At 45.6% G+C, this 5,982-nt stretch overlaps 1 long non-coding RNA gene across 1 annotated transcript; it reads left to right on the top strand.

The window, feature by feature from the left end:
* The first annotated feature begins 1,220 nt into the window (after positions 1-1,220).
* On the top strand, positions 1,221-4,588 carry LOC132669996 (uncharacterized). The gene is made up of 2 exons (XR_009606353.3): positions 1,221-1,805; positions 2,850-4,588. It is a non-coding gene; the product is annotated as an uncharacterized LOC132669996 (long non-coding RNA).
* The last annotated feature ends 1,394 nt before the right edge of the window (positions 4,589-5,982 follow it).

Genomic DNA, 5,982 nt, shown 5'->3' with positions numbered 1-5,982 from the left:
CCCACCATAATGGAAAAAGCCAATTTTGCGTATATTTGTAAGTTCACATGACCTACATATGTTTCTGCTCTTTGAATTCTCCTTTGAACCAATTGTAACATCTTGCTGATTTCCTCATTAGTTAATAAACTAACTATTTGACATATATTCATTTTGTATATTTATATGACAGTCATGGTTTTATCTTTTTAAAAAGGCATCCTTTAACATGTTAAATTTTTTTTTTTTTAAGTTTATTTATTTTTTGAGAGAGAGAAGCAGAGCTTGTGCAGGGAAGGGACAGAGAGAGAGGGAGACAGAGAATTCTAAGCAGGCTCCAGGCTCTGAGCTGTCAGCACAGAGCCCGACGTGGGGCTCCAGCCCACAAACCACCAGATCATGCCAGATCATGACCTGAGCTGAAGTCAGAGCCCAACCAACTGAGCCACCCAGGCACCCCTAACATGTTAAATTCTTCACTTTGCTCTTGTGCCATAAACTATTATGTTAATTATTTATACATTGCAGAAGAGTTAAACTGTCAACAGTTGACTAGTTGACATGTTAGTTTAGTGACACATTCAATGTTAACATTTATTAATTATGAATCTACAGCAAGTAGCTTCCTGTCTTGGAGTTATTAATTTTATTCTAGGCATCAAACATTCTCACAGGCTCCTGAAAAGCTCTTAAGCCCTATGCACTGTGCTTATGGGGTAAAATTAATAAAAAACTGAGTAGTCACTGAATAAATGTTGAATAAATGAATGAGTAAACAGAAAATAATCCCTACCATTTTGGTGGACCTTCTCATGTGCCTTATACTCATATGTTTCCTAGAAATAAGGAATATACATGAGAAGTAAATTACACAGCGATATTTGTTGGACATTATTATTGTTATTACCATTTGATAAGTGAAGAACAGGCTGAAGTTGCCTAGCATGCCTGTGACAACACATGCCCAAGTGCCAGGGCAATATCTGAACCCAGGTTTCTGGCCTCAGAGTCTGCCTTTCCACTACCCAGGATATTGGTACAATCTCTCTATTAAAATAAAAATATTAACGATAATCTAGCCCTGAGAGTTGTTGTGGAGGAAAATGAGATGATGCATATAATGGGCTTGGCATAGTTCCTGGCACAGAGTAAGTGCTCACTAAGTGGTAGTCATGGTAACATTTGTCCCAGGTTCCTGCTCCTCTGTGACCTCATATATCTTCTGAGCCACAGCAGTCTGAGCTGCAGGGATTGGGTTAAGGAGGAGGAAGTGGTGGTGAGAAGATACACTTTGCATAAGTATTTACATGTTTTAAAAACTCTTTTTATTTCACAATGGAAAAAGTCTTTTGAAGCAAGCCTGTACAATCTAGGGACAATTTAAACAGATTCAAATTGGAAAGTTACAAGGGAAATTGCAAAAGGAAACAGGAGGAGTCCAACCTTAATGGGTCTAAATCCCAGAGGCTCTGAGCCAAGCAGGCTCCAAATCATGCTCCTTAACTCCCACTTGTGCGGTGCGTGAATCCTTCCCCAGCCTCAGCAGTAACTGGAAAGTAGGAGAAGCAGAGATCATGGGGCGTTCAAGGACCCAAACTACACCAAGCCAAATATTCAAGTCTGGGTCCCCATATCTGTTCCTGAGGAAATTATCTGTGAGCAGATAGAGTGAAACAAGTAAAACTTGTGTTGGTGAAAAATGAGCCTGTCTCTAGCGTGGACAAAGTCCCAAAGTAAAGCTCAACAAAAGCAGTCACTGTGACTCCCATTGCTTTTGTCAGTCCCTGTGATTGTAGCTGCTGTATCCTGCATCCAAGGGGCTGTGGGTAAGTGCTGACATCCTAGGATGGCAAACTAGGCTGAAGGGGACGGGCACAGATGATAGGGGAGACTTAGCTCATTGCTGACTGAGTAGGACTATGAGGGTTGTTGGAGGGCTGGCCTTGTGGATTTGATAGCTGCATCTGAAGAGAGTTTGAGAGGGTGGGTACGGGGGGGGGAGGGTTTAGTGAGGGGACAAGTTACAGGGGGAGGGCACATAAGTGTCATAAGAGTGATGATTACCATTATGTGACTCTCTCCCCCGGCAATGGGATAGTCTGACTACTGTCAGCGCATAACCCCCTCCTCCAAAATCAGGACATTCCCTTGCTACTTTTCACCATATCCCCTTCCTCAGTCTACAGAAAGCTCCCAAAGGCCAGGCAGAATCATTGCCCCAGTTGTCCACGAGCACACAAAGAAGAGCCCTTGCCCGTTTCCCCACACATCATTTGCTATTTATGAATATGCAGTTATGAAAGTATGAAGTCATCATTTCCAATTATGTTATTTTAATTTGTAGCAGTGATAAAGGGGAAGATCTTCCATTACCCCAATGCCCTCTCCCTTCTAATTGATTATTATCCTTTATCCCTGTATTCTTGACCTACTATCTATAGGGCAGAAGTGTTCTTCCCCCCCCTCCCCATTCTTTTTCCTCCCCATGGTCAAGGCTTCGTGTGGATTCCTTATATCTCCTCCTTCAGCCTCCTGGCTGAAGTCACTGCAGATTTCCTCACCCCTCCGAACAGATAGCTCAGTGCCATTAGCTTTGTAGTTTCATCTTTGAAAGATCTAATCTTTGTATTCCCCTCTCTACTTTCCTTAACTTTTTAATAACAGAGACATGTCAGAACAGAAATTGCTTCTGGTCTGGAACAGGCTGTGCTCTCGATGGCACATATATTACTGAGGCGGGGGTGACTTCACTTTGACTTGACACAAACCCAATCAGGATATGAGAACTCTGAAGATCTAAGTCTTTATCTGGGGCTTCACAGTTGGTAGGGAAGGGGGAATGTTATTAACGTATGTATATCTCCTTGCAGTTCCCACCAAAGAGAGAGAGGGAGAGAGAGAGAAATCCCTGACATTTATCTCTTAAACAAGACATGTGAGGAGCCAAATGCCATTTGACAAGACAAATATTTACTGTGCCCGCAAACAGCCCCGAACATCAGTGCAGGGAACGTGAAGACTGAGCCAAGGCTGATCAAAGTTCAACGGAGATGCCAGGTCCCAAGAGCTGGGGATTAAGGGCATCATTTAACACCGAACCATGGACAAGATTTGTCTCGTTGGCTCCCTATTCAAACCGGGCATTTTATTTTCATTCCCTCGGTCCTCCACGGGCTCATGTTCTTCAGGGTGGGGGGCTGTGAGCCCTTTTCATTCCCCTAAACTCTGAGCTCTTGGCCGATCTTTCACACAGCGGTCAGCGGGATTACAGGGTTGCGGAGTTCTTGTGAAGATTTGCTCGTTCTCCTGCAGAAAGAAAATTGGACTCCTGAAGACCCACAGGACCATCACTGCTAATAGCAAGCAGTGAGACGAGAGGCCCGTCGAGAAACCACGGCCGGAAAAAGCACACAGAGACATTTTTTTGCAGCAGCGTCAGCAAAGCAGCCTCATGGGGGAGGGCTGGGGGGAATTTCCACTAACAAGCTTGACAGTTCTCCTGTAACTTGTAGAAGTCCTGCTTACTTCAGCAGCATTATTTTTCAGACAGAAGTGTCTGATTAACTGCCTCCTAGAGCAATGGTGTTTAATTGACACCGGCCACAAAGCCGGCTGAGAAGTTTATCTTCTTCTGCCTTTCACATGAGATCCTTTAAGTTCCCCGGCCACCGCGGGCCGCTTGGGAACAACTCTCTTCATCCATCTGGGCCCTGGTGTCCCCATAGCCCTTCTCTCCGGGGGAAGCAGCATCTAGAGGCTTCTACTCGCTCAGCTGCCCCTGGTCTGGTTATACTGAGCATGCTGGTTAACCTCTCATGCTTCAGTTTTCGCAGCTATCTAAGATGTTGGGGAGGAATTAAATGAGAAAATGTGTCTAAAGCTCTTATGTGGCCTGCGATTCGCGTGGCAAGCATTCATTAAGCGTTAGCTCTCATTATTATCATCTTGACGAATGCCGGGCAGAGGAGTTATCTGCCTTGGTCAGGATAAAAGGAGCTGGACACAGGCTTTCAGTTCTACAAGATGAAAAGAGCTCTGGACATGGAGGGTGGTGATAGTTGCACAACATTATGAATGTATTTAATACCACAGACCCACATGCTTCCAAAGGGGCATATATGTGTGTTTTACCACAACAAAAAATTGCAAAAAATAAAAGTAAATAAAAAGGATTAAAACAAAGGAGCTGAGTATGGCAGATAGAACAATGGCTCCCCCGAAAAATGTCCTCGTCCTCATCCCTAGGACCTGTGAAAGTCACCTTACATAACCACAGGGGCTTTGCAGATGTGATTAATTTAAGAACCTGGGGAAGAGGAAATCATTCTGGATCACCCAGGTGAATCCAGTCACAAGGGTCCTCGTATAAGAGAGAGGCAGGAGGTTCAGAGTCAGAGAAGGATGTGAAGACAAAAGCAGAGGGTGGAAGATACTACCCTGCTAGCTTTGAGGATGAAGGAAGGTGGTCAGGAGCCAAGGAACACAGGAAGCCTCTAGAAGACAGAAAATACAGCCATCAGAAGGAACGGAGAGCCCTGCAGCATCTTGATCTTAGACCAGAGAACTTCTGACCTCCAGACCTGTGAATGATAAATCTGTGGTATTTTCAGCCACTGAGTTTGTGGTCATTTGCTCCAGCAGACCTACCATCAAATGCCCTGGGTGGTGGCGGAGACCCGTGGGCCCGATCTGGAGTGGGGGGAGAGGAACCTCCACAGGAGCAGCCCTGGGACACAGACCCCATCCTGTCAGCACACGCCTCATGGGGGGGGGGGGGCCTCTGCCTGTGGGCAGGTGCACCTCCTTTTCATCCTTGGAAAGCCGTGGTAATCAGACAAGGCACACCTCAAGGCCAGAGTATGTTGGGGTGTGGGGGGCATCTCAAAGAGGAGGAACGTGAGTGAAAAAATGTAAAGTCCTTTGGCAGACCAGGCCTGATGTCTCCTCAGAAAACCTCAGAGGAAGGGCCTGACGGGAAGGCATGGCTCAGAGTTTCCATATCCTGCTTAGGAACTTCTGCAACAAAGGAGAGACTGCTTTCACACACGGCTCACTGGGTCTCGCCCTTCTATAGCCTCAACGAGGTATTCATTTGCCCATAAGCCAGTCTTTAAGAATACTTGTTGAATGAATAAAACAAATGAATGAATAAATAGACAAGTTAAGGAACCCAAATGTTATCACAAAATACCCCCATTTTTCTTAGCCTGGAAAGGCAGGGGTGAGGGGGGGCAGGGCTGGCAGGGAGATGGATATTGGGAAAAGCTCCCTTTTCTCTAATCTCCCTGGGAGACTGAGCATGCCCCTCGTCCTCCCCGCGGTCAGACCCACTGGCTGGTGTCCTTGCGCCCAGGACAGAAAGGCGTGTGGAGCCGTGTTGCTGCTCCTGTAGTTGGTATGCAAGCCAACACTCCTAGCACATTCCAAATCTGAGGGGGTGGATGCTAATAACCCATAATCAATGTTGCATTTGCCAACGGCCAAAAGAAAAATGAACCTTTAATTGAGCGAGATTTGGCATCAATCAATGATGTGACTTTAGTCAGGCAAAACCGACAGATTACTGAGTCGGACATCCAACTGTGAGAATTGTTCTCTACTGGGGCGAAGAATGCAAAATGTGGATAAACGACATCTCTTACCCAGCCCAGGACCATAACTCACTGTGAAAAAAGAAAAAAAAATCCCCTGCATTTGTTTTTAAATCTTCTGGAGTTTCTTTTTAAGTCATGTTCTAGCAGAGCTTAACTTACTTTGTAACTCCAAGCCCCTTCTGAGAAGTGTTGTTTAATTATGTGCTGATGACGGTTTCTAAGACAGCTGGTTGTAATTAAATTAGCAGATCCCTAGCTCGAGAGCCCAAGCAGGAGGAGCCTGAGGTGACTGTTGCAGCCCAGAGAGTCCCAGCAGGGTGACTGTGATGTGGCAGCACAGGCTTTGGACCTTCTTGAGCCCCGACAGACAGAGCTACTGACCAACAAAACCAAGAAACCTAGCCGTGGA

The sequence above is a fragment of the Panthera onca genome, chromosome B3, assembly GCF_046562875.1.
Source record: "Panthera onca isolate mPanOnc1 chromosome B3, mPanOnc1 haplotype 2, whole genome shotgun sequence".
In the NCBI taxonomy this organism is placed as follows: Eukaryota; Metazoa; Chordata; class Mammalia; order Carnivora; family Felidae; genus Panthera; species Panthera onca.
This window is presented reverse-complemented; position numbering and strand designations above follow the sequence as displayed.